Here is a 27,441-nt window from a genome sequence, read left to right as displayed (position 1 = left end):
TGGGGGTGTCACTCTGCCCCTCCCTCCCTAGGGGTGTCACTCTGCCCCTCTCTCCCTCTCTGGTGGTGTCACTCTGTCCCTTCCTTCCGCTCTCCCTCTCTGGGGGTGTCACTCTGCCCCTCTCCCTCTCTGGGGGTGTCACTCTGTCCCTCTCTTGCTCCCTGGGGCTGTCACGCTGCCCCTCCCTCCCTCACTCTCTGGGAGTGTCACTCTGCCCCTCTCTCCCTCCCTGGGGGTGTCACTCTGCCCCTCTCTTCCTCCCTGGGGTGTCACTCTGCCCCTCTCTCCCTCCCTGGTGGTGTCACTCTGCCCCTCTCTCCCTCCCTGGGGTGCCACTCTGCCCCTCCCTCCGTGGGGGTGTCACTCTGCCCCTCTCTTTCTTCCTGGGGTTGTCACTCTGCCCCTCTCTTCCTCCCTGGGAGTGTCGCTCTGCCCCTCCCTCACTCCCTGGGGGTGTCGCTCTACCCCTCTCTCCCTCCCTGGGAGTGTCACTCTGCCCCTCTTACTTCCTGGGGATGTCAATCTGCCGGTCTCTCCCTCTCTCTCTCTGGGAGTGTCACTCTGCCCCTCTCTCCCTGCCTGGGGGTGTCACTCTGTCCCTCTCTCCCTCCCTGGGGGTGTCACTCTACCCCTCTATTCCTCCCTGGGAGTGTCACTCTGCCCCTCCCTCCCTCCCTGAGGGTGTCACTCTGCTCCCCTCTTCCTCCCTGGGTGTGTCACTCTGCCCCTCTCTGGGAGTGTCACTCTGCTCCTCCCCCCCTCCCTAGGGGTGTCGCTCTGCCCCTCTCTCCGTCCCTGGGAGTGTCACTCTGCCCCTCTCTTCCTCCCTGGGGGTGTCACTCTGGCCCTCTATCCCTCTCTCTCTGGGAGTGCCACTCTGCCCCTCTCCCTCCCTGGGGGTGTCACTCTGCCCCTCTCTCTCCCTGGGGGTGTCACTCTGCCCCTCTCTCTCCCTGGGGGTGTCACTCTGCCCCTCTCTTCCTCCCTGGGGGTGTCACTCTGCCCCTCTGTCCCTCCCTGGGGATGTCACTCTGCCCCTCTCACTCCCTGGGGTTGTCATTCTGCCCCTCTCTCACTACCTGGGGTTGTCAGTCTGCCCCTCTCTCTCTCCCTGTGGTTGTCTCTCTGCCCCTCCCTCCCTCCCCGGGGGTGTCACTCTGCCCCTTCCCCCCTCCCTGGGGGTGTCCCTCTGCCCCGCTCTCCCTCCCTGGGTGTGTCACTCTGCCCCTCTCTACCTCCCTGGGGGTGTCACTCTGCCCCTCTCTCCTTCTCTGGGGGTGTCACTATGTACCTCTCTCCCTTCCTGTGGGTGTCACTCTGCCCCTCTCTTCCTCCCTGGGGGTGTCACTCTGCCCCTCCCTCCCTCCCTGGGGGTTTTACTCTGCCCTTCTCTCCCTCTCTCTCTCTCTGGGAGTGTCACTCTGCCCTCTCTCTCCCTAGGAGTGTCACTCTGCCCCTCTCTCCCTCCCTGGGGGTGTCACTCTGCCCCTCTCTCCCTCCCTGGGGGTGTCTCTCTGCCCCTCTCTCCCTCCCTGGGGGTGTCACTCTGCCCCTTACTCCCTCCCTTGGGGGTGTCACTCTGCCCCTTCCTCCCTCACTGGGGGTGTCACTCTGCCCCTCCCTCCCTGGGTGTGTCATTCTGCCCTTCTTTCCCTCCCTGGGGTGCCATTCTGCCTCTCCCTCCCTCCCTGGGGGTCTCACTCCGCCCCTCCCTGTGGGTGTCACTCTATCCCTCTCTTCCTCCCTGGGGGTGTCACTCTGCCCATTCCTCCCTCCCTGGGGGTGTCACTCTGACCCTCTCTCCTCCTTGGGTGTGTCACTGCCCCTGTCTCCCTCCCTGGGGGTGTCACGCTGCCCGTCTCTCCCTCCCTGGGGTGTCTCTCTGCCTCTCCCTCCATCCCTCCCTGGGGGTGTCACTCTGTCCCTCTCTCCCTCCCTGGGGGTGTCACTCTGTCCCTCTCTCTCCCTGGGGGTGTCACTCTGCCCCTCTCTTCCACCCTGGGGGTGTCACTCTGCCCCTCTGTCCCTCCCTGGGGATGTCACTCTGCCCCTCTCTCACTCCCTGGGGTTGTCATTCTGCCCCTCTCTCACTACCTGGGGTTGTCAGTCTGCCCCTCTCTCTCTCCCTGTGGTTGTCTCTCTGCCCCTCCCTCCCTCCCCGGGGGTGTCACTCTGCCCCTTCCTCCCTCCCTGGGGGTGTCACTCTGCCCCGCTCTCCCTCCCTGGGTGTGTCAATCTGCCCCTCTCTCCCTCCCTGGGGCTGTATCTCTGCCTCTCCCTCCCTCCCTGGGGGTCTCACTCTGCCCCTCCCTCCCTCCCTGGGGGTGTCACTCTGCCCCTCTCTTCCTCCCTGGGTGTGTCACTCTGCCCCTTCCTCCCTCCCTGGGGTGTTACTCTGCCCCTCTCTTCCTCCCTGGGGGTGTCACTCTGCCCCTTCCTCCCTCCCTGGCGGTGTCACTCTGCGCCTCTCTCCCTCCCTGGGGGTGTCACTCTGCCCCTCTCTACCTCCCTGGGGTGTCACTCTGCCCCTCTCTCCCTCCCTGGGGGTGTCACTTTGCCCCTTCCTCCCTCCCTGGGGGTGTCACTCTGCCCCTCCCTCCTTCCCTGGGGGTGTCACTCTGCCCCTCTCTCCCTCCCTGGGGGTGTCACTCTGCCCCTTCCTCCCTCCCTGGGGGTGTCACTCTGCCCCTCTCTCCCTCCCTGGGTGTATCACTCTGCCCCTCCTTCCCTCCTTGGGGGTGTCACTCTGCCCCTTCCTCCCTCCCTGGGGGTGTCACTCTAACCTTCTCTCCCTCCCTGGGGGTGTCACTCTGCCCCTCTCTCCCTCCCTGGGGGTGTCACTCTGCCCCTCTCTCCCTCCCTGGGGATGTCACTCAGTCCCTCCTGGGTGTGTCACCCTGCCCCTCTCTACCTCCCTGGGGTGTCACTCTGCCCCTCTCTCCCTCCCTGGGGGTGTTACTCTGCCCCTCTCTCCCTCCCTGGGGGTGTCACTCTACCCCTCTCTTCCTCCCTGGGAGTGTCACTCTGCCCCTCCCTCCCTCCCTGGGGGTGTCACTCTGCTCCCCTCTTCCTCCCAGGGTGTGTCACTCTGCCCCTCTCTTCCTCTCTGGGAGTGTCACTCTGCTCCTCCCTCCCTCCCTAGGGGGGGTCGCTCTGCCCCTCTCTCCCTCCCTGGTAGTGTCACTCTGCCCCTCTCTTCCTCCCTGGGGGTGTCACTCTGGCCCTCTCTCCCTCTCTCTCTTGGAGTGTCACTCTGCCCCTCTATCCCTCCCTGGGGGTGTCACTCTGCCCCTCTCTTCCTCCCTGGGGGTGTCACTCTGCCCCTCTGTCCCTCCCTGGGGATGTCACTCTGCCCCTCTCACTCCCCGGGGTTGTCATTCTGCCCCTCTCTCACTACCTGGGGTTGTCAGTCTGCCCCTCTCTCTCTCCCTGTGGTTGTCTCTCTGCCCCTCCCTCCCTCCCCGGGGGTGTCACTCTGCCCCTTCCTCTCTCCCTGGGGGTGTCACTCTGCCCGCTCTCCCTCCCTGGGTGTGTCACTCTGCCCCTCTTTACCTCCCTGGGGGTGTCACTCTGCCCCTCTCTCCCTCCCTGGGGGTGTCACTCTGCCCCTCTCTCCCTCCCTGGGGATGTCACTCAGTCCCTCCTGGGTGTGTCACCCTGCCCCTCTCTACCTCCCTGGGGTGTCACTCTGCCCCTCTCTCCCTCCCTGGGGGTGTTACTCTGCCCCTCTCTCCCTCCCTGGGGGTGTCACTCTACCCCTCTCTTCCTCCCTGGGAGTGTCACTCTGCCCCTCCCTCCCTCCCTGGGGGTGTCACTCTGCTCCCCTCTTCCTCCCAGGGTGTGTCACTCTGCCCCTCTCTTCCTCTCTGGGAGTGTCACTCTGCTCCTCCCTCCCTCCCTAGGGGGGTCGCTCTGCCCCTCTCTCCCTCCCTGGGAGTGTCACTCTGCCCCTCTCTTCCTCCCTGGGGGTGTCACTCTGGTCCTCTCTCCCTCTCTCTCTTGGAGTGTCACTCTGCCCCTCTCTCCCTCCCTGGGGGTGTCACTCTGCCCCTCTCTTCCTCCCTGGGGGTGTCACTCTGCCCCTCTGTCCCTCCCTGGGGATGTCACTCTGCCCCTCTCACTCCCGGGGTTGTCATTCTGCCCCTCTCTCACTACCTGGGGTTGTCAGTCTGCCCCTCTCTCTCTCCCTGTGGTTGTCTCTCTGCCCCTCCCTCCCTCCCCGGGGGTGTCACTCTGCCCCTTCCTCTCTCCCTGGGGGTGTCACTCTGCCCGCTCTCCCTCCCTGGGTGTGTCACTCTGCCCCTCTTTACCTCCCTGGGGGTGTCACTCTGCCCCTCTCTCCATCTCTGGGGGTGTCACTATGTACCTCTCTCCCTCCCTGGGGGTGTCACTCTCCCCTCTCTTCTTCCCTGGGAGTGACACTCTGCCCCTCCCTCCCTCCCTGGGGGTTTTACTCTGCCCTTCTCTCCCTCTCTCTCTCTCTGGGAGTGTCACTCTGCCCTCTCTCCCTCTCTCTCCCTAGGAGTGTCACTCTGCTCCTCTCTCCCTCCCTGGGGGTGTCTCTCTGCCCCTCTCTTCCTCCCTGGGGGTGTCACTCTGCCCCTTCCTCCCTCCCTTGGGGGTATCACTCTGCCCCTTCCTCCCTCACTGGGGGTGTCACTCTGCCCCTCCCTCCCTGGGTGTGTCATTCTGCCCTTCTCTCCCTCCCTGGGGGTGTCATTATGCCTCTCCCTCCCTCCCTGGGGGTCTCACTCTGCCCCTCCCTCCCTCCCTGAGGGTGTCACTCTGCCCCTCTCTTCCTCCCTGGGGGTGTCACTCTGCCCATTCCTCCCTCCCTGGGGTGTCACTCTGACCCTCTCTCCCTCCCTGGGTGTGTCACTGCCCCTGTCTCCCTCCCTGGGGGTGTCACTCTGCTCGTCTCTCCCTCCCTGGGGTGTCACTCTGCCTCTCCCTCCATCCCTCCCTGGGGGTGTCACTCTGTCCCTCTCTCCCTCCCTGGGAGTGTCACTCTGCCCCTCTCTCCCTCCCTGGGGGTGTCACTCTGTCCCTCTCTCTCCCTGGGGGTGTCACTCTGCCCCTCTGTCCCTCCCTGGGGATGTCACTCTGCCCCTCTCTCACTCCCTGGGGTTGTCATTCTGCCCCTCTCTCACTACCTGGGGTTGTCAGTCTGCCCCGCTCTCTCTCCCTGTGGTTGTCTCTCTGCACGGGGCTGACACTCTGCCCCTTCCTCCCTCCCTGGGGGTGTCACTCTGCCCCGCTCTCCCTCCCTGGGTGTGTCAATCTGCCCCTCTCTCCCTCCATGGGGCTGTCTCTCTGCCTCTCCCTCCCTCCCTGGGGGTCTCACTCTGCCCCTCCCTCCCTCCCTGGGGGTGTCACTCTGCCCCTCTCTTCCTCCCTGGGGGTGTCACTCTGCCCCTTCCTCCCTCCCTGGGGTGTCACTCTGCCCCTCTCTCCTTCCTGAGGGTTCACTCTGCCCCTCTCTTCCTCCCTGATGGTCTCACTCTGCCCCCCTTCTTCCCTGGGGGTGTTACTATGCCCCTCTCATCCTCCCTGGGGGTGTCACTCTGCACCTCTCTCCCTCCCTGGGTGTGTCACTCTGCTCCTCTCTCCCTCCCTGGGGGTGTCACTCTGTCCCTCTCTCCCTTCCCTGGGGGTGTCACTCTGCCTCTCCCTCCCTCCCTGGGGTGTCACTCTGCCCCTCTCTTCCTCCCTGGGGGTGTTACTCTGCCCCTTCCTCCCTCCCTGGGGGTGTCACTCTGCCCCTTTCTCCCTCCCTGGGCGCGTCACTCTGCCCCTCTCTCCCTCCCTGGAGGTGTCACTCTGCCTCTCTCTTTCTCCCTGGGGGTTTCACTCTGCCCCTCTCTCCCTCCCTGGGGGTGTCACTCCGCCCCTCTCTCCCTCCCTGGGGGTGTCACTCTGTCCCTCTCTCCCTCCCTGGGAGTGTCACTCTGCCCCTCTCTCCCTCCCTGGGGGTGTCACTCTGTCCCTCTCTCTCCCTGGGGGTGTCACTCTGCCCCTCTCTTCTTCCCTGGGGGTGTCACTCTGCCCCTCTGTCCCTCCCTGGGATGTCACTCTGCCCCTCTCTCACTCCCTGGGGTTGTCATTCTGCCCCTCTCTCACTACCTGGGGTTGTCAGTCTGCCCCGCTCTCTCTCCCTGTGGTTGTCTCTCTGCCCCTCCCTCCCTCCCCGGGGCTGTCACTCTGCCCCTTCCTCCCTCCCTGGGGGTGTCACTCTGCCCCGCTCTCCCTCCCTGGGTGTGTCAATCTGCCCCTCTCTCCCTCCATGGGGCTGTCTCTCTGCCTCTCCCTCCCTCCCTGGGGGTCTCACTCTGCCCCTCCCTCCCTCCCTGGGGGTGTCACTCTGCCCCTCTCTTCCTCCCTGGGGGTGTCACTCTGCCCCTCTCTCCCTTCCTGAGGGTTCACTCTGCCGCTCTCTTCCTCCCTGATGGTCTCACTCTGCCCCCCCTCCTTCCCTGGGGGTGTTACCATGCCCCTCTCATCCTCCCTGGGGGTGTCACTCTGCACCTCTCTCCCTCCCTGGGTGTGTCACTCTGCTCCTCTCTCCCTCCCTGGGGGTGTCACTCTGTTCCTCTCTTCCTCCCTGGGGGTGTCACTCTGCCTCTCCCTCCCTCCCTGGGGTGTCACTCTGCCCCTCTCTTCCTCCCTGGGGGTGTTACTCTGCCCCTTCCTCCCTCCCTGGGGGTGTCACTCTGCCCCTTTCTCCCTCCCTGGGCGCGTCACTCTGCCCCTCTCTCCCTCCCTGGAGGTGTCACTCTGCCTCTCTCTTTCTCTCTGGGGGTTTCACTCTGCCCCTCTCTCCCTCCCTGGGGGTGTCATTCTGCCCTTCTCTCCCTCCCTGGAGGTGTCACTCTGCCTCTCTCTTTCTCCCTGGGGGTGTCACTCTGCCCCTCCCTCCCTGGGTGTGTCATTCTGCCCTTCTCTCCCTCCCTGGGGGTGTCATTCTGCCTCTCCCTCCCTCCCTGGGGGTCTCACTCTGCCCCTCCCTCCCTCCCTGAGGGTGTCACTCTGCCCCTCTCTTCCTCCCTGGGGGTGTCACTCTGCCCATTCCTCCCTCCCTGGGGGTGTCACTCTGACCCTCTCTCCCTCCCTGGGTGTGTCACTGCCCCTGTCTCCCTCCCTGGGGGTGTCACTCTGCTCGTCTCTCCCTCCCTGGGGTGTCACTCTGCCTCTCCCTCCATCCCTCCCTGGGGGTGTCACTCTGTCCCTCTCTCCCTCCCTGGGAGTGTCACTCTGCCCCTCTCTCCCTCCCTGGGGGTGTCACTCTGTCCCTCTCCCTCCCTGGGGGTGTCACTCTGCCCCTCTCTTCTTCCCTGGGGGTGTCACTCTGCCCCTCTGTCCCTCCCTGGGGATGTCACTCTGCCCCGCTCTCACTCCCTGGGGTTGTCATTCTGCCCCTCTCTCACTACCTGGGGTTGTCAGTCTGCCCCGCTCTCTCTCCCTGTGGTTGTCTCTCTGCCCCTCCCTCCCTCCCCGGGGCTGTCACTCTGCCCCTTCCTCCCTCCCTGGGGGTGTCACTCTGCCCCGCTCTCCCTCCCTGGGTGTGTCAATCTGCCCCTCTCTCCCTCCATGGGGCTGTCTCTCTGCCTCTCCCTCCCTCCCTGGGGGTCTCACTCTGCCCCTCCCTCCCTCCCTGGGGGTGTCACTCTGCCCCTCTCTTCCTCCCTGGGGGTGTCACTCTGCCCCTTCCTCCCTCCCTGGGGTGTCACTCTGCCCCTCTCTCCCTTCCTGAGGGTTCACTCTGCCCCTCTCTTCCTCCCTGATGGTCTCACTCTGTCCCTCTCTCCCTCCCTGGAGGTGTCACTCTGCCCCTCTCTTCCTCCCTGGGGGTGTTACTCTGCCCCTTCCTCCCTCCCTGGGGGTGTCACTCTGCCCCTTTCTCCCTCCCTGGGCGCGTCACTCTGCCCCTCTCTCCCTCCCTGGAGGTGTCACTCTGCCTCTCTCTTTCTCCCTGGGGGTTTCACTCTGCCCCTCTCTCCCTCCCTGGGGGTGTCACTCCGCCCCTCTCTCCCTCCCTGGGGGTGTCACTCTGTCCCTCTCTCCCTCCCTGGGGGTGTCACTCTGTCCCTCTCTCCCTCCCTGGGGGTGTCACTCTGCCTCTCCCTCCCTCCCTGGGGTGTCACTCTGCCCCTCTCTTCCTCCCTGGGGGTGTTACTCTGCCCCTTCCTCCCTCCCTGGGGGTGTCACTCTGCCCCTTTCTCCCTCCCTTGGCGCGTCACTCTGCCCCTCTCTCCTTCCCTGGAGGTGTCACTCTGCCTCTCTCTTTCTCCCTGGGGGTTTCACTCTGCCCCTCTCTCCCTCCCTGGGGGTGTCACTCCGCCCCTCTCTCCCTCCCTGGGGGTGTCACTCTGTCCCTCTCTAACCTCCCTGGGAGTGTCACTCTGCCCCTCTCTCCCTCCCTGGGGGTGTCACTCTGTCCCTCTCTCTCCCTGGGGGTGTCACTCTGCCCCTCTCTTCTTCCCTGGGGGTGTCACTCTGCACCTCTGTCTTTCCCTGGGGATGTCACTCTGCCCCTCTCTCACTCCCTGGGGTTGTCATTCTGCCCCTCTCTCACTACCTGGGGTTGTCAGTCTGCCCCGCTCTCTCTCCCTGTGGTTGTCTCTCTGCCCCTCCCTCCCTCCCCGGGGCTGTCACTCTGCCCCTTCCTCCCTCCCTGGGGGTGTCACTCTGCCCCGCTCTCCCTCCCTGGGTGTGTCAATCTGCCCCTCTCTCCCTCCATGGGGCTGTCTCTCTGCCTCTCCCTCCCTCTCTGGGGGTCTCACTCTGCCCCTCCCTCCCTCCCTGGGGGTGTCACTCTGCCCCTCTCTTCCTCCCTGGGGGTGTCACTCTGCCCCTTCCTCCCTCCCTGGGGTGTCACTCTGCCCCTCTCTCCCTTCCTGAGGGTTCACTCTGCCCCTCTCTTCCTCCCTGATGGTCTCACTCTGCCACCCCTCCTTCCCTGGGGGTGTTACTATGCCCCTCTCATCCTCCCTGGGGGTGTCACTCTGCACCTCTCTCCCTCCCTGGGTGTTTCACTCTGCTCCTCTCTCCCTCCCTGGGGGTGTCACTCTGTCCCTCTCTCCCTCCCTGGGGGTGTCACTCTGCCTCTCCCTCCCTCCCTGGGGTGTCACTCTGCCCCTCTCTTCCTCCCTGGGGGTGTTACTCTGCCCCTTCCTCCCTCCCTGGGGGTGTCACTCTGCCCCTTTCTCCCTCCCTGGGCGCGTCACTCTGCCCCTCTCTCCCTCCCTGGAGGTGTCACTCTGCCTCTCTCTTTCTCCCTGGGGGTTTCACTCTGCCCCTCTCTCCCTCCCTGGGGGTGTCACTCCGCCCCTCTCTCCCTCCCTGGGGTGTCACTCTGCCCCTCTCTCTCTCCCTGGCGTTGCTACTCTGCCCATCTCCTCCTCCCTGGGGGTGTCTCTCTGCCCCTCCCTCCCTGGGGGTGTCACTCTGCCCCTCTCTCCCTCCCCGGGGGTGTCACTCTGCCCCTCTTTCTCTTCCTGGGGGTGTTACTCTGCCCCTCTCTTCCTCCCAGGGGGTGTCACTCTGCCCCTCTCTCCCTCCCTGGGGGTGTCAATCTGCCTCTCCCTCCCTCCCTTGCGGTGTCACTTTGCCCCTTCCTACCTCCCTGGGGGTGTCACTCTGCCCCTCTCTCCTTCCCTGGGGGTGTCACTCTTCCCCTCTCTCTCTCTCTCCCTGGGGGTGTTACTCTGCCCCTCTCCTTCTCCCTGGGGGTGTCACTCTGCCCCTTCCTCCCTCCCTGGGGGTGTCACTCTGCCCCTCTCTCCCTCCCTGGGTGTATCACTCTGCCCCTCCCTCCCTCCTTGGGGGTGTCACTCTGCCCCTTCCTCCCTCCCTGGGGGTGTCACTCTAACCTTCTCTCCCTCCCTGGGGGTGTCACTCTGCCCCTCTCTCCCTCCCTGGGGGTGTCACTCTGCCCCTCTCTCCCTCCCTGGGGATGTCACTCAGTCCCTCCTGGGTGTGTCACTCTGCCCCTCTCTCCCTCCCTGGGGTGTCACTCTGCCCCTCTCTCCCTCCCTGGGCGTGTCACTCTGCCCCTCTCCACCTCCCTGGGGGTGTCACTCTGCCCCTCTCTCCCTCCCTGGGGGTGTCACTTTGCCCCTTCCTCCCTCCCTGGGGGTGTCACTCCACCCCCTCTCCCTCCCTGGGTGTGTCACCCCACCCCTCCCTCCCTCCCTCCCTGGGGTTGTCACTATGCCCCTTCCTCCCTCCTTGGGGGTGTCACTCTGCCCCTCTCTCTGTGGGGTGGCACTCTGCCCCTCTCTTCCTCCCTGGGGATGTCACTCTGCCCCTTCCTTTCTCCCTGGGGGTGTCACTCTGCCCCTCTCTCCCTCCCTGGGGTGTCACTTTGTCCCTCTCTCCCTTCTGGGGGTGTCACTCTGCCCCTTTCTCCCTCCCTGGGGGTGTCACTCTGCCCCTCTCTCCCTCCCTGGGGTGTCACTCTGCCCCTTACTTCCTCCCTGGGGATGTCACTCTGCCCCTTCCTTTCTCCCTGGGGGTGTCACTCTGCCCCTCTCTCCCTCCCTGGGGTGTCACTTTGTCCCTCTCTCCCTTCTTGGGGTGTCCCTCTGCCCCACTCTCCCTCCCTGGGAGTGTCACTCTGCCCCTCTCTCCCTCCCTGGGGGTGTCACTCTACCCCTCTCTCTCTGTGGGGGTGTCACTTTGCCCCTCTCTCCCTCCCTGGGGGTGTCACTCTGCCCCTCCCTCCCTCCCTGGGGGTGTCACTCTGTCCCTCCTGGGGATGTCACTCTGCCCCTCTCTCCCTCCCTGGGGGTGCACTCTGCCCCTCTCTCTATGTGGGGGTGTCACTCTGCCCCTCTCTCTCTCTGTGGGGGTGTCACTCTGCCCTTCTCTCCCTCCCTGGGGATGTCACTCTCCCTCTTCCTTTTCCCTGGGGATGTCACTGCCCCTCTCTCCCTCCCTGGGGTGTCACGTTGTCCCTCTCTCCCTTCTGGGGGTGTCACTCTGCCTCTCCCTCCCTCCCTGGGGTGTCACTCTGCCCCTCTCTTCCTCCCTGGGGGTGTTACTCTGCCCCTTCCTCCCTCCCTGGGGGTGTCACTCTGCCCCTTTCTCCCTCCCTGGGCGCGTCACTCTGCCCCTCTCTCCCTCCCTGGAGGTGTCACTCTGCCTCTCTCTTTCTCTCTGGGGGTTTCACTCTGCCCCTCTCTCCCTCCCTGGGGGTGTCATTCTGCCCTTCTCTCCCTCCCTGGGGTGTCACTCTGCCCCTCTCTCCCTCCCTGGGGGTGTTACTCTGCCCCTCTCTCCCTCCCTGGGGGTGTCACTCTACCCCTCTCTTCCTCCCTGGGAGTGTCACTCTGCCCCTCCCTCCCTCCCTGGGGGTGTCACTCTGCTCCCCTCTTCCTCCCAGGGTGTGTCACTCTGCCCCTCTCTTCCTCTCTGGGAGTGTCACTCTGCTCCTCCCTCCCTCCCTAGGGGGGGTCGCTCTGCCCCTCTCTCCCTCCCTGGTAGTGTCACTCTGCCCCTCTCTTCCTCCCTGGGGGTGTCACTCTGGCCCTCTCTCCCTCTCTCTCTTGGAGTGTCACTCTGCCCCTCTATCCCTCCCTGGGGGTGTCACTCTGCCCCTCTCTTCCTCCCTGGGGGTGTCACTCTGCCCCTCTGTCCCTCCCTGGGGATGTCACTCTGCCCCTCTCACTCCCCGGGGTTGTCATTCTGCCCCTCTCTCACTACCTGGGGTTGTCAGTCTGCCCCTCTCTCTCTCCCTGTGGTTGTCTCTCTGCCCCTCCCTCCCTCCCCGGGGGTGTCACTCTGCCCCTTCCTCTCTCCCTGGGGGTGTCACTCTGCCCGCTCTCCCTCCCTGGGTGTGTCACTCTGCCCCTCTTTACCTCCCTGGGGGTGTCACTCTGCCCCTCTCTCCCTCCCTGGGGGTGTCACTCTGCCCCTCTCTCCCTCCCTGGGGATGTCACTCAGTCCCTCCTGGGTGTGTCACCCTGCCCCTCTCTACCTCCCTGGGGTGTCACTCTGCCCCTCTCTCCCTCCCTGGGGGTGTTACTCTGCCCCTCTCTCCCTCCCTGGGGGTGTCACTCTACCCCTCTCTTCCTCCCTGGGAGTGTCACTCTGCCCCTCCCTCCCTCCCTGGGGGTGTCACTCTGCTCCCCTCTTCCTCCCAGGGTGTGTCACTCTGCCCCTCTCTTCCTCTCTGGGAGTGTCACTCTGCTCCTCCCTCCCTCCCTAGGGGGGTCGCTCTGCCCCTCTCTCCCCCCCTGGGAGTGTCACTCTGCCCCTCTCTTCCTCCCTGGGGGTGTCACTCTGGTCCTCTCTCCCTCTCTCTCTTGGAGTGTCACTCTGCCCCTCTCTCCCTCCCTGGGGGTGTCACTCTGCCCCTCTCTTCCTCCCTGGGGGTGTCACTCTGCCCCTCTGTCCCTCCCTGGGGATGTCACTCTGCCCCTCTCACTCCCCGGGGTTGTCATTCTGCCCCTCTCTCACTACCTGGGGTTGTCAGTCTGCCCCTCTCTCTCTCCCTGTGGTTGTCTCTCTGCCCCTCCCTCCCTCCCCGGGGGTGTCACTCTGCCCCTTCCTCTCTCCCTGGGGGTGTCACTCTGCCCGCTCTCCCTCCCTGGGTGTGTCACTCTGCCCCTCTTTACCTCCCTGGGGGTGTCACTCTGCCCCTCTCTCCATCTCTGGGGGTGTCACTATGTACCTCTCTCCCTCCCTGGGGGTGTCACTCTCCCCTCTCTTCTTCCCTGGGAGTGACACTCTGCCCCTCCCTCCCTCCCTGGGGGTTTTACTCTGCCCTTCTCTCCCTCTCTCTCTCTCTGGGAGTGTCACTCTGCCCTCTCTCCCTCTCTCTCCCTAGGAGTGTCACTCTGCTCCTCTCTCCCTCCCTGGGGGTGTCTCTCTGCCCCTCTCTTCCTCCCTGGGGGTGTCACTCTGCCCCTTCCTCCCTCCCTTGGGGGTATCACTCTGCCCCTTCCTCCCTCACTGGGGGTGTCACTCTGCCCCTCCCTCCCTGGGTGTGTCATTCTGCCCTTCTCTCCCTCCCTGGGGGTGTCATTATGCCTCTCCCTCCCTCCCTGGGGGTCTCACTCTGCCCCTCCCTCCCTCCCTGAGGGTGTCACTCTGCCCCTCTCTTCCTCCCTGGGGGTGTCACTCTGCCCATTCCTCCCTCCCTGGGGGTGTCACTCTGACCCTCTCTCCCTCCCTGGGGGTGTCACTGCCCCTGTCTCCCTCCCTGGGGGTGTCACTCTGCTCGTCTCTCCCTCCCTGGGGTGTCACTCTGCCTCTCCCTCCATCCCTCCCTGGGGGTGTCACTCTGTCCCTCTCTCCCTCCCTGGGAGTGTCACTCTGCCCCTCTCTCCCTCCCTGGGGGTGTCACTCTGTCCCTCTCTCTCCCTGGGGGTGTCACTCTGCCCCTCTGTCCCTCCCTGGGGATGTCACTCTGCCCCTCTCTCACTCCCTGGGGTTGTCATTCTGCCCCTCTCTCACTACCTGGGGTTGTCAGTCTGCCCCGCTCTCTCTCCCTGTGGTTGTCTCTCTGCACGGGGCTGACACTCTGCCCCTTCCTCCCTCCCTGGGGGTGTCACTCTGCCCCGCTCTCCCTCCCTGGGTGTGTCAATCTGCCCCTCTCTCCCTCCATGGGGCTGTCTCTCTGCCTCTCCCTCCCTCCCTGGGGGTCTCACTCTGCCCCTCCCTCCCTCCCTGGGGGTGTCACTCTGCCCCTCTCTTCCTCCCTGGGGGTGTCACTCTGCCCCTTCCTCCCTCCCTGGGGTGTCACTCTGCCCCTCTCTCCCTTCCTGAGGGTTCACTCTGCCCCTCTCTTCCTCCCTGATGGTCTCACTCTGCCCCCCTTCTTCCCTGGGGGTGTTACTATGCCCCTCTCATCCTCCCTGGGGGTGTCACTCTGCACCTCTCTCCCTCCCTGGGTGTGTCACTCTGCTCCTCTCTCCCTCCCTGGGGGTGTCACTCTGTCCCTCTCTCCCTCCCTGGGGGTGTCACTCTGCCTCTCCCTCCCTCCCTGGGGTGTCATTCTGCCCCTCTCTTCCTCCCTGATGGTCTCACTCTGCCCCCCTTCTTCCCTGGGGGTGTTACTATGCCCCTCTCATCCTCCCTGGGGGTGTCACTCTGCACCTCTCTCCCTCCCTGGGTGTGTCACTCTGCTCCTCTCTCCCTCCCTGGGGGTGTCACTCTGTCCCTCTCTCCCTCCCTGGGGGTGTCACTCTGCCTCTCCCTCCCTCCCTGGGGTGTCACTCTGCCCCTCTCTTCCTCCCTGGGGGTGTTACTCTGCCCCTTCCTCCCTCCCTGGGGGTGTCACTCTGCCCCTTTCTCCCTCCCTGGGCGCGTCACTCTGCCCCTCTCTCCCTCCCTGGAGGTGTCACTCTGCCTCTCTCTTTCTCCCTGGGGGTTTCACTCTGCCCCTCTCTCCCTCCCTGGGGGTGTCACTCCGCCCCTCTCTCCCTCCCTGGGGGTGTCACTCTGTCCCTCTCTCCTTCCCTGGGAGTGTCACTCTGCCCCTCTCTCCCTCCCTGGGGGTGTCACTCTGTCCCTCTCTCTCCCTGGGGGTGTCACTCTGCCCCTCTCTTCTTCCCTGGGGGTGTCACTCTGCCCCTCTGTCCCTCCCTGGGGATGTCACTCTGCCCCTCTCTCACTCCCTGGGGTTGTCATTCTGCCCCTCTCTCACTACCTGGGGTTGTCAGTCTGCCCCGCTCTCTCTCCCTGTGGTTGTCACTCTGCCCCTTCCTCCCTCCCTGGGGGTGTCACTCTGCCCCGCTCTCCCTCCCTGGGTGTGTCAATCTGCCCCTCTCTCCCTCCATGGGGCTGTCTCTCTGCCTCTCCCTCCCTCCCTGGGGGTCTCACTCTGCCCCTCCCTCCCTCCCTGGGGGTGTCACTCTGCCCCTCTCTTCCTCCCTGGGGGTGTCACTCTGCCCCTCTCTCCCTTCCTGAGGGTTCACTCTGCCGCTCTCTTCCTCCCTGATGGTCTCACTCTGCCCCCCCTCCTTCCCTGGGGGTGTTACCATGCCCCTCTCATCCTCCCTGGGGGTGTCACTCTGCACCTCTCTCCCTCCCTGGGTGTGTCACTCTGCTCCTCTCTCCCTCCCTGGGGGTGTCACTCTGTTCCTCTCTTCCTCCCTGGGGGTGTCACTCTGCCTCTCCCTCCCTCCCTGGGGTGTCACTCTGCCCCTCTCTTCCTCCCTGGGGGTGTTACTCTGCCCCTTCCTCCCTCCCTGGGGGTGTCACTCTGCCCCTTTCTCCCTCCCTGGGCGCGTCACTCTGCCCCTCTCTCCCTCCCTGGAGGTGTCACTCTGCCTCTCTCTTTCTCTCTGGGGGTTTCACTCTGCCCCTCTCTCCCTCCCTGGGGGTGTCATTCTGCCCTTCTCTCCCTCCCTGGAGGTGTTACTCTGCCTCTCTCTTTCTCCCTGGGGGTGTCACTCTGCCCCTCCCTCCCTGGGTGTGTCATTCTGCCCTTCTCTCCCTCCCTGGGGGTGTCATTCTGCCTCTCCCTCCCTCCCTGGGGGTCTCACTCTGCCCCTCCCTCCCTCCCTGAGGGTGTCACTCTGCCCCTCTCTTCCTCCCTGGGGGTGTCACTCTGCCCATTCCTCCCTCCCTGGGGGTGTCACTCTGACCCTCTCTCCCTCCCTGGGTGTGTCACTGCCCCTGTCTCCCTCCCTGGGGGTGTCACTCTGCTCGTCTCTCCCTCCCTGGGGTGTCACTCTGCCTCTCCCTCCATCCCTCCCTGGGGGTGTCACTCTTTCCCTCTCTCCCTCCCTGGGAGTGTCACTCTGCCCCTCTCTCCCTCCCTGGGGGTGTCACTCTGTCCCTCTCTCTCCCTGGGGGTGTCACTCTGCCCCTCTCTTCTTCCCTGGGGGTGTCACTCTGCCCCTCTGTCCCTCCCTGGGGATGTCACTCTGCCCCGCTCTCACTCCCTGGGGTTGTCATTCTGCCCCTCTCTCACTACCTGGGGTTGTCAGTCTGCCCCGCTCTCTCTCCCTGTGGTTGTCTCTCTGCCCCTCCCTCCCTCCCCGGGGCTGTCACTCTGCCCCTTCCTCCCTCCCTGGGGGTGTCACTCTGCCCCGCTCTCCCTCCCTGGGTGTGTCAATCTGCCCCTCTCTCCCTCCATGGGGCTGTCTCTCTGCCTCTCCCTCCCTCCCTGGGGGTCTCACTCTGCCCCTCCCTCCCTCCCTGGGGGTGTCACTCTGCCCCTCTCTTCCTCCCTGGGGGTGTCACTCTGCCCCTTCCTCCCTCCCTGGGGTGTCACTCTGCCCCTCTCTCCCTTCCTGAGGGTTCACTCTGCCCCTCTCTTCCTCCCTGATGGTCTCACTCTGTCCCTCTCTCCCTCCCTGGGGGTGTCACTCTGCCTCTCCCTCCCTCCCTGGGGTGTCACTCTGCCCCTCTCTTCCTCCCTGGGGGTGTTACTCTGCCCCTTCCTCCCTCCCTGGGGGTGTCACGCTGCCCCTTTCTCCCTCCCTGGGCGCGTCACTCTGCCCCTCTCTCCCTCCCTGGAGGTGTCACTCTGCCTCTCTCTTTCTCCCTGGGGGTTTCACTCTGCCCCTCTCTCCCTCCCTGGGGGTGTCACTCCGCCCCTCTCTCCCTCCCTGGGGGTGTCACTCTGTCCCTCTCTCCCTCCCTGGGGGTGTCACTCTGTCCCTCTCTCCCTCCCTGGGGGTGTCACTCTGTCCCTCTCTCCCTCCCTGGGGGTGTCACTCTGCCTCTCCCTCCCTCCCTGGGGTGTCACTCTGCCCCTCTCTTCCTCCCTGGGGGTGTTACTCTGCCCCTTCCTCCCTCCCTGGGGGTGTCACTCTGCCCCTTTCTCCCTCCCTTGGCGCGTCACTCTGCCCCTCTCTCCTTCCCTGGAGGTGTCACTCTGCCTCTCTCTTTCTCCCTGGGGGTTTCACTCTGCCCCTCTCTCCCTCCCTGGGGGTGTCACTCCACCCCTCTCTCCCTCCCTGGGGGTGTCACTCTGTCCCTCTCTAACCTCCCTGGGAGTGTCACTCTGCCCCTCTCTCCCTCCCTGGGGGTGTCACTCTGTCCCTCTCTCTCCCTGGGGGTGTCACTCTGCCCCTCTCTTCTTCCCTGGGGGTGTCACTCTGCACCTCTGTCCCTCCCTGGGGATGTCACTCTGCCCCTCTCTCACTCCCTGGGGTTGTCATTCTGCCCCTCTCTCACTACCTGGGGTTGTCAGTCTGCCCCGCTCTCTCTCCCTGTGGTTGTCTCTCTGCCCCTCCCTCCCTCCCCGGGGCTGTCACTCTGCCCCTTCCTCCCTCCCTGGGGGTGTCACTCTGCCCCGCTCTCCCTCCCTGGGTGTGTCAATCTGCCCCTCTCTCCCTCCATGGGGCTGTCTCTCTGCCTCTCCCTCCCTCTCTGGGGGTCTCACTCTGCCCCTCCCTCCCTCCCTGGGGGTGTCACTCTGCCCCTCTCTTCCTCCCTGGGGGTGTCACTCTGCCCCTTCCTCCCTCCCTGGGGTGTCACTCTGCCCCTCTCTCCCTTCCTGAGGGTTCACTCTGCCCCTCTCTTCCTCCCTGATGGTCTCACTCTGCCACCCCTCCTTCCCTGGGGGTGTTACTATGCCCCTCTCATCCTCCCTGGGGGTGTCACTCTGCACCTCTCTCCCTCCCTGGGTGTTTCACTCTGCTCCTCTCTCCCTCCCTGGGGGTGTCACTCTGTCCCTCTCTCCCTCCCTGGGGGTGTCACTCTGCCTCTCCCTCCCTCCCTGGGGTGTCACTCTGCCCCTCTCTTCCTCCCTGGGGGTGTTACTCTGCCCCTTCCTCCCTCCCTGGGGGTGTCACTCTGCCCCTTTCTCCCTCCCTGGGCGCGTCACTCTGCCCCTCTCTCCCTCCCTGGAGGTGTCACTCTGCCTCTCTCTTTCTCCCTGGGGGTTTCACTCTGCCCCTCTCTCCCTCCCTGGGGGTGTCACTCCGCCCCTCTCTCCCTCCCTGGGGTGTCACTCTGCCCCTCTCTCTCTCCCTGGCGTTGCTACTCTGCCCATCTCCTCCTCCCTGGGGGTGTCTCTCTGCCCCTCCCTCCCTGGGGGTGTCACTCTGCCCCTCTCTCCCTCCCCGGGGGTGTCACTCTGCCCCTCTTTCTCTTCCTGGGGGTGTTACTCTGCCCCTCTCTTCCTCCCAGGGGGTGTCACTCTGCCCCTCTCTCCCTCCCTGGGGGTGTCAATCTGCCTCTCCCTCCCTCCCTTGCGGTGTCACTTTGCCCCTTCCTACCTCCCTGGGGGTGTCACTCTGCCCCTCTCTCCTTCCCTGGGGGTGTCACTCTTCCCCTCTCTCTCTCTCTCCCTGGGGGTGTTACTCTGCCCCTCTCCTTCTCCCTGGGGGTGTCACTCTGCCCCTTCCTCCCTCCCTGGGGGTGTCACTCTGCCCCTCTCTCCCTCCCTGGGTGTATCACTCTGCCCCTCCCTCCCTCCTTGGGGGTGTCACTCTGCCCCTTCCTCCCTCCCTGGGGGTGTCACTCTAACCTTCTCTCCCTCCCTGGGGGTGTCACTCTGCCCCTCTCTCCCTCCCTGGGGGTGTCACTCTGCCCCTCTCTCCCTCCCTGGGGATGTCACTCAGTCCCTCCTGGGTGTGTCACTCTGCCCCTCTCTCCCTCCCTGGGGTGTCACTCTGCCCCTCTCTCCCTCCCTGGGCGTGTCACTCTGCCCCTCTCCACCTCCCTGGGGGTGTCACTCTGCCCCTCTCTCCCTCCCTGGGGGTGTCACTTTGCCCCTTCCTCCCTCCCTGGGGGTGTCACTCCACCCCCTCTCCCTCCCTGGGTGTGTCACCCCGCCCCTCCCTCCCTCCCTCCCTGGGGTTGTCACTATGCCCCTTCCTCCCTCCTTGGGGGTGTCACTCTGCCCCTCTCTCTGTGGGGTGGCACTCTGCCCCTCTCTTCCTCCCTGGGGATGTCACTCTGCCCCTTCCTTTCTCCCTGGGGGTGTCACTCTGCCCCTCTCTCCCTCCCTGGGGTGTCACTTTGTCCCTCTCTCCCTTCTGGGGGTGTCACTCTGCCCCTTTCTCCCTCCCTGGGGGTGTCACTCTGCCCCTCTCTCCCTCCCTGGGGTGTCACTCTGCCCCTTACTTCCTCCCTGGGGATGTCACTCTGCCCCTTCCTTTCTCCCTGGGGGTGTCACTCTGCCCCTCTCTCCCTCCCTGGGGTGTCACTTTGTCCCTCTCTCCCTTCTTGGGGTGTCCCTCTGCCCCACTCTCCCTCCCTGGGAGTGTCACTCTGCCCCTCTCTCCCTCCCTGGGGGTGTCACTCTACCCCTCTCTCTCTGTGGGGGTGTCACTTTGCCCCTCTCTCCCTCCCTGGGGGTGTCACTCTGCCCCTCCCTCCCTCCCTGGGGGTGTCACTCTGTCCCTCCTGGGGATGTCACTCTGCCCCTCTCTCCCTCCCTGGGGGTGCACTCTGCCCCTCTCTCTATGTGGGGGTGTCACTCTGCCCCTCTCTCTCTCTGTGGGGGTGTCACTCTGCCCTTCTCTCCCTCCCTGGGGATGTCACTCTCCCTCTTCCTTTTCCCTGGGGATGTCACTGCCCCTCTCTCCCTCCCTGGGGTGTCACGTTGTCCCTCTCTCCCTTCTGGGGGTGTCACTCTGCCTCTCCCTCCCTCCCTGGGGTGTCACTCTGCCCCTCTCTTCCTCCCTGGGGGTGTTACTCTGCCCCTTCCTCCCTCCCTGGGGGTGTCACTCTGCCCCTTTCTCCCTCCCTGGGCGCGTCACTCTGCCCCTCTCTCCCTCCCTGGAGGTGTCACTCTGCCTCTCTCTTTCTCTCTGGGGGTTTCACTCTGCCCCTCTCTCCCTCCCTGGGGGTGTCATTCTGCCCTTCTCTCCCTCCCTGGAGGTGTCACTCTGCCTCTCTCTTTCTCCCTGGGGGTGTCACTCTGCCCCTCCATCCCTGGGTGTGTCATTCTGCCCTTCTCTCCCTCCCTGGGGGTGTCATTCTGCCTCTCCCTCCCTCCCTGGGGGTCTCACTCTGCCCCTCCCTCCCTCCCTGAGGGTGTCACTCTGCCCCTCTCTTCCTCCCTGGGGGTGTCACTCTGCCCATTCCTCCCTCCCTGGGGGTGTCACTCTGACCCTCTCTCCCTCCCTGGGTGTGTCACTGCCCCTGTCTCCCTCCCTGGGGGTGTCACTCTGCTCGTCTCTCCCTCCCTGGGGTGTCACTCTGCCTCTCCCTCCATCCCTCCCTGGGGGTGTCACTCTGTCCCTCTCTCCCTCCCTGGGAGTGTCACTCTGCCCCTCTCTCCCTCCCTGGGGGTGTCACTCTGTCCCTCTCTCTCCCTGGGGGTGTCACTCTGCCCCTCTCTTCTTCCCTGGGGGTGTCACTCTGCCCCTCTGTCCCTCCCTGGGGATGTCACTCTGCCCCTCTCTCACTCCCTGGGGTTGTCATTCTGCCCCTCTCTCACTACCTGGGGTTGTCAGTCTGCCCCGCTCTCTCTCCCTGTGGTTGTCTCTCTGCCCCTCCCTCCCTCCCCGGGGCTGTCACTCTGCCCCTTCCTCCCTCCCTGGGGGTGTCACTCTGCCCCGCTCTCCCTCCCTGGGTGTGTCAATCTTCCCCTCTCTCCCTCCATGGGGCTGTCTCTCTGCCTCTCCCTCCCTCCCTGGGGGTCTCACTCTGCCCCTCCCTCCCTCCCTGGGGGTGTCACTCTGCCCCTCTCTTCCTCCCTGGGGGTGTCACTCTGCCCCTTCCTCCCTCCCTGGGGTGTCACTCTGCCCCTCTCTCCCTTCCTGAGGGTTCACTCTGCCCCTCTCTTCCTCCCTGATGGTCTCACTCTGTCCCTCTCTCCCTCCCTGGGGGTGTCACTCTGCCTCTCCCTCCCTCCCTGGGGTGTCACTCTGCCCCTCTCTTCCTCCCTGGGGGTGTTACTCTGCCCCTTCCTCCCTCCCTGGGGGTGTCACTCTTCCCCTTTCTCCCTCCCTGGGCGCGTCACTCTGCCCCTCTCTCCCTCCCTGGAGGTGTCACTCTGCCTCTCTCTTTCTCCCTGGGGGTTTCACTCTGCCCCTCTCTCCCTCCCTGGGGGTGTCACTCCGCCCCTCTCTCCCTCCCTGGGGGTGTCACTCTGTCCCTCTCTCCCTCCCTGGGGGTGTCACTCTGTCCCTCTCTCCCTCCCTGGGGGTGTCACTCTGTCCCTCTCTCCCTCCCTGGGGGTGTCACTCTGCCTCTCCCTCCCTCCCTGGGGTGTCACTCTGCCCCTCTCTTCCTCCCTGGGGGTGTTACTCTGCCCCTTCCTCCCTCCCTGGGGGTGTCACTCTGCCCCTTTCTCCCTCCCTGGGCACGTCACTCTGCCCCTCTCTCCCTCCCTGGAGGTGTCACTCTGCCTCTCTCTTTCTCCCTGGGGGTTTCACTCTGCCCCTCTCTCCCTCCCTGGGGGTGTCACTCCGCCCCTCTCTCCCTCCCTGGGGGTGTCACTCTGTCCCTCTCTAACCTCCCTGGGAGTGTCACTCTGCCCCTCTCTCCCTCCCTGGGGGTGTCACTCTGTCCCTCTCTCTCCCTGGGGGTGTCACTCTGCCCCTCTCTTCTTCCCTGGGGGTGTCACTCTGCCCCTCTGTCCCTCCCTGGGGATGTCACTCTGCCCCTCTCTCACTCCCTGGGGTTGTCATTCTGCCCCTCTCTCACTACCTGGGGTTGTCAGTCTGCCCCGCTCTCTCTCCCTGTGGTTGTCTCTCTGCCCCTCCCTCCCTCCCCGGGGCTGTCACTCTGCCCCTTCCTCCCTCCCTGGGGGTGTCACTCTGCCCCGCTCTCCCTCCCTGGGTGTGTCAATCTGCCCCTCTCTCCCTCCATGGGGCTGTCTCTCTGCCTCTCCCTCCCTCCCTGGGGGTCTCACTCTGCCCCTCCCTCCCTCCCTGGGGGTGTCACTCTGCCCCTCTCTTCCTCCCTGGGGGTGTCACTCTGCCCCTTCCTCCCTCCCTGGGGTGTCACTCTGCCCCTCTCTCCCTTCCTGAGGGTTCACTCTGCCCCTCTCTTCCTCCCTGATGGTCTCACTCTGCCACCCCTCCTTCCCTGGGGGTGTTACTATGCCCCTCTCATCCTCCCTGGGGGTGTCACTCTGCACCTCTCTCCCTCCCTGGGTGTTTCACTCTGCTCCTCTCTCCCTCCCTGGGGGTGTCACTCTGTCCCTCTCTCCCTTCCCTGGGGGTGTCACTCTGCCTCTCCCTCCCTCCCTGGGGTGTCACTCTGCCCCTCTCTTCCTCCCTGGGGGTGTTACTCTGCCCCTTCCTCCCTCCCTGGGGGTGTCACTCTGCCCCTTTCTCCCTCCCTGGGCGCGTCACTCTGCCCCTCTCTCCCTCCCTGGAGGTGTCACTCTGCCTCTCTCTTTCTCCCTGGGGGTTTCACTCTGCCCCTCTCTCCCTCCCTGGGGGTGTCACTCCGCCCCTCTCTCCCTCCCTGGGGTGTCACTCTGCCCCTCTCTCTCTCCCTGGCGTTGCTACTCTGCCCATCTCCTCCTCCCTGGGGGTGTCTCTCTGCCCCTCCCTCCCTGGGGGTGTCACTCTGCCCCTTCCTCCCTCCCTGGGGGTGTCACTCTGCCCCTTTCTCCCTCCCTGGGCACGTCACTCTGCCCCTCTCTCCCTCCCTGGAGGTGTCACTCTGCCTCTCTCTTTCTCCCTGGGGGTTTCACTCTGCCCCTCTCTCCCTCCCTGGGGGTGTCACTCCGCCCCTCTCTCCCTCCCTGGGGGTGTCACTCTGTCCCTCTCTAACCTCCCTGGGAGTGTCACTCTGCCCCTCTCTCCCTCCCTGGGGGTGTCACTCTGTCCCTCTATCTCCCTGGGGGTGTCACTCTGCCCCTCTCTTCTTCCCTGGGGGTGTCACTCTGCCCCTCTGTCCCTCCCTGGGGATGTCACTCTGCCCCTCTCTCACTCCCTGGGGTTGTCATTCTGCCCCTCTCTCACTACCTGGGGTTGTCAGTCTGCCCCGCTCTCTCTCCCTGTGGTTGTCTCTCTGCCCCTCCCTCCCTCCCCGGGGCTGTCACTCTGCCCCTTCCTCCCTCCCTGGGGGTGTCACTCTGCCCCGCTCTCCCTCCCTGGGTGTGTCAATCTGCCCCTCTCTCCCTCCATGGGGCTGTCTCTCTGCCTCTCCCTCCCTCCCTGGGGGTCTCACTCTGCCCCTCCCTCCCTCCCTGGGGGTGTCACTCTGCCCCTCTCTTCCTCCCTGGGGGTGTCACTCTGCCCCTTCCTCCCTCCCTGGGGTGTCACTCTGCCCCTCTCTCCCTTCCTGAGGGTTCACTCTGCCCCTCTCTTCCTCCCTGATGGTCTCACTCTGCCACCCCTCCTTCCCTGGGGGTGTTACTATGCCCCTCTCATCCTCCCTGGGGGTGTCACTCTGCACCTCTCTCCCTCCCTGGGTGTTTCACTCTGCTCCTCTCTCCCTCCCTGGGGGTGTCACTCTGTCCCTCTCTCCCTCCCTGGGGGTGTCACTCTGCCTCTCCCTCCCTCCCTGGGGTGTCACTCTGCCCCTCTCTTCCTCCCTGGGGGTGTTACTCTGCCCCTTCCTCCCTCCCTGGGGGTGTCACTCTGCCCCTTTCTCCCTCCCTGGGCGCGTCACTCTGCCCCTCTCTCCCTCCCTGGAGGTGTCACTCTGCCTCTCTCTTTCTCCCTGGTGGTTTCACTCTGCCCCTCTCTCCCTCCCTGGGGGTGTCACTCCGCCCCTCTCTCCCTCCCTGGGGTGTCACTCTGCCCCTCTCTCTCTCCCTGGCGTTGCTACTCTGCCCATCTCCTCCTCCCTGGGGGTGTCTCTCTGCCCCTCCCTCCCTGGGGGTGTCACTCTGCCCCTCTCTCCCTCCCCGGGGGTGTCACTCTGCCCCTCTTTCTCTCCCTGGGGGTGTTACTCTGCCCCTCTCTTCCTCCCAGGGGGTGTCACTCTGCCCCTCTCTCCCTCCCTGGGGGTGTCAATCTGCCTCTCCCTCCCTCCCTTGCGGTGTCACTTTGCCCCTTCCTACCTCCCTGGGGGTGTCACTCTGCCCCTCTCTCCTTCCCTGGGGGTGTCACTCTTCCCCTCTCTCTCTCTCTCCCTGGGGGTGTTACTCTGCCCCTCTCCTTCTCCCTGGGGGTGTCACTCTGCCCCTTCCTCCCTCCCTGGGGGTGTCACTCTGCCCCTCTCTCCCTCCCTGGGTGTATCACTCTGCCCCTCCCTCCCTCCTTGGGGGTGTCACTCTGCCCCTTCCTCCCTCCCTGGGGGTGTCACTCTAACCTTCTCTCCCTCCCTGGGGGTGTCACTCTGCCCCTCTCTCCCTCCCTGGGGGTGTCACTCTGCCCCTCTCTCCCTCCCTGGGGATGTCACTCAGTCCCTCCTGGGTGTGTCACTCTGCCCCTCTCTCCCTCCCTGGGGTGTCACTCTGCCCCTCTCTCCCTCCCTGGGCGTGTCACTCTGCCCCTCTCCACCTCCCTGGGGGTGTCACTCTGCCCCTCTCTCCCTCCCTGGGGGTGTCACTTTGCCCCTTCCTCCCTCCCTGGGGGTGTCACTCCACCCCCTCTCCCTCCCTGGGTGTGTCACCCTGCCCCTCCCTCCCTCCCTCCCTGGGGTTGTCACTATGCCCCTTCCTCCCTCCTTGGGGGTGTCACTCTGCCCCTCTCTCTGTGTGGGTGGCACTCTGCCCCTCTCTTCCTCCCTGGGGATGTCACTCTGCCCCTTCCTTTCTCCCTGGGGGTGTCACTCTGCCCCTCTCTCCCTCCCTGGGGTGTCACTTTGTCCCTCTCTCCCTTCTGGGGGTGTCACTCTGCCCCTTTCTCCCTCCCTGGGGGTGTCACTCTGCCCCTCTCTCCCTCCCTGGGGTGTCACTCTGCCCCTTACTTCCTCCCTGGGGATGTCACTCTGCCCCTTCCTTTCTCCCTGGGGGTGTCACTCTGCCCCTCTCTCCCTCCCTGGGGTGTCACTTTGTCCCTCTCTCCCTTCTTGGGGTGTCCCTCTGCCCCACTCTCCCTCCCTGGGAGTGTCACTCTGCCCCTCTCTCCCTCCCTGGGGGTGTCACTCTGCCCCTCTCTCTCTGTGGGGGTGTCACTTTGCCCCTCTCTCCCTCCCTGGGGGTGTCACTCTGCCCCTCCCTCCCTCCCTGGGGGTGTCACTCTGTCCCTCCTGGGGATGTCACTCTGCCCCTCTCTCCCTCCCTGGGGGTGCACTCTGCCCCTCTCTCTATGTGGGGGTGTCACTCTGCCCCTCTCTCTCTGTGGGGGTGTCACTCTGCCCTTCTCTCCCTCCCTGGGGATGTCACTCTCCCTCTTCCTTTTCCCTGGGGATGTCACTGCCCCTCTCTCCCTCCCTGGGGTGTCACGTTGTCCCTCTCTCCCTTCTGGGGGTGTCACTCTGCCCCTCCCTCCTTCCCTGGGGGCGTCACTCTGCCCCTTCCTCCCTCCCTGGGGTGTCACTCTGCCCCTCCCTGGGGGTGTCACTCTGTCCCTCCCTCCTTCCCTGGAGGTGTTCCTCCCTCCGTCACTGGGGTTGTCCCTCCCTCTCTTTCCTCCCTGGGGGTGTCACTCTGCCCCTCCCTGGGGGGTGTTACCGTCTCTGGAGCCGGCAGGAGGCGGTGAGAGCAGAGGAGGCGGACTCTGCCCCCGGGCACAGCCTGGCACCGACTGATGCGGAAGAGACACCGAGGGCGGGGGGTGGGGGAAGAGACACCCTCGGGACAGTCGGGGACAGACACACTGAGGCACAGACAGGAATAGACACACTGAGGCACAGACAGGAAGAGACACACTGAGGGAAGCCAGGGAGAGACACACTGAGGGAAGGCAGGAAGAGACACGCTGAGACAGCCAGGAAGAGACACACTGAGGCACAGACAGGAAGAGACACGCTGAGGCACAGACAGGAAGAGACACGCTGAGGCACAGACAGGAAGAGACACACGGAGGGAAGCCAGGGAGAGACACACTGAGGGAAGGCAGGAAGAGACACGCTGAGGCAGCCAGGAGGAGACACACTGAGGGAAGCCAGGGAGAGACACACTGAGGGAAGGCAGGAAGAGACACGCTGAGGCAGCCAGGAAGAGACACACTGAGGGCAGCCAGGAAGAGACACACTGAGGGCAGCCAGGAAGAGACACGCTGAGGGCAGCCAGGAAGAGACACGCTGAGGGCAGCCAGGAAGAGACACGCTGAGGGAAGCCAGGGAGAGACACACTGAGGGAAGGCAGGAAGAGACACCCTCAGGACAGTCAGTAATTGAGACAGTCTCAGGGACAGCTAGAGACAGGCACACTCTGGGCAGCCAGGAAGAGACACACAGAGGCACAGCCAGGAAGAGACACGCTGAGGCAGCCAGGAAGAGACACCCTCAGGACAGTCAGTAATAGAGACAGTCTCAGGGACTGCCACAGACAGGCACACTGAGGGCAGCCAGGAAGAGACACCCTTGGGACAGTCAGGACCAGACAAACTGAGGGCAGCCAGGAAGAGACACACTGAGGCACAGCCAGAAAGAGACACACTGAGGGCAGCCAGAAAGAGACACACCGAGGCACAGGCAGGAAGAGACACACCGAGGCACAGGCAGGAAGAGACACACTGTGGGCAGCCAGGAAGAGACACACGAGGCACAGCCAGGAAGAGACACGCTGACGGCAGCAAGGAAGAGACACACTGAGGTCAACCAGTAATAGAGACAGCCTCAGGGACAGTCAGAGACAGGCACACTGAAGGCAGCCAGAAAGAGACATACTGAGGCACTGCCAGTAATAGAGACAGTCTCAGGCATAGCTAGAGACAGGCACGCTGAGGGCAGCAAGGAAGAGACACACTGACGGAATTCAGAAAGAGACGACCTCAGAGACAGTCAGGAACAGACACACTGAGGCACAGTCAGGGGGAGACACACGGAGGCACAGGTCCAGCTCAACATTCAGAAGAGGGGGTGCACGACCCCCTTCCCCTGGGGTGCAGCAGCAGTGAAATGCCTTAGGAATCAGAGAGAGACGTGTTTTGACCCCTGCCCCGGAAGAAGTAAGGAGCTGTGTGTGGAGTACTGTGAGGTAAGGTGAGCACCTTGCATACCTCTCTTCCTCACACATCCTGCATACCTCTCTTCCTTACACACCCTGCATACCTCTCTTCCTTACACACCCTGCAAGCCTATCTTATCTCTTACTCACACTCCCTGCATACCTCTCTTATCTCTTCCTCCCTCACACTCTGCATACCTCTCTTATCTCTTCCTCCCTCACACTCTGCATACCTCTCTTATCTCTTCCTCACACACCCTGCACACCTCTCTTCCTCCCTCACACACCCTGCACACCTCTCTTATCTCTTCCTCACACACCCTGCATACCTCTCTTATCTCTTCCTCCCTCACACTCTGCATACCTCTCTTATCTCTTCCTCCCTCACACTTTGCATACCTCTCTTATCTCTTCCTTACACACCCTGCATACCTCTCTTCCTTACACACCCTGCAAACCTATCTTATCTCTTCCTCACACTCCCTGCATACCTCTCTTATCTCTTCCTCCCTCACACTCTGCATACCTCTCTTATCTCTTCCTCCCTCACACTCTGCATACCTCTC

General features: G+C 64.3%; 1 protein-coding gene across 3 annotated transcripts in view; it reads left to right on the top strand.

Annotated features, from left to right (window-relative positions):
* Positions 1-25,436: 25,436 nt before the first annotated feature.
* The window catches only part of LOC147709849 (NACHT, LRR and PYD domains-containing protein 3-like), a 242,536-nt gene continuing 240,531 nt past the window's right edge, over positions 25,437-27,441 (top strand). Inside the window, exons 1-2 of one of the 3 annotated variants that reach the window (XM_086928304.1) lie at positions 25,437-25,819; positions 25,869-26,900. The gene's annotated coding sequence lies outside the window, so the exon portion shown is untranslated. Of the gene's footprint in view, positions 26,906-27,441 lie in introns of all 3 variants that reach the window. The other 2 variants (XM_086928306.1, XM_086928305.1) reach the window with 2 other exon arrangements.

The sequence above is a fragment of the Lissotriton vulgaris genome, chromosome 6, assembly GCF_964263255.1.
Source record: "Lissotriton vulgaris chromosome 6, aLisVul1.2, whole genome shotgun sequence".
NCBI lineage: Eukaryota > Metazoa > Chordata > Amphibia > Caudata > Salamandridae > Lissotriton > Lissotriton vulgaris.
The sequence above is the reverse complement of the archived record's forward strand: the minus strand, read 5'-3'. Positions and strand labels throughout refer to the sequence as shown.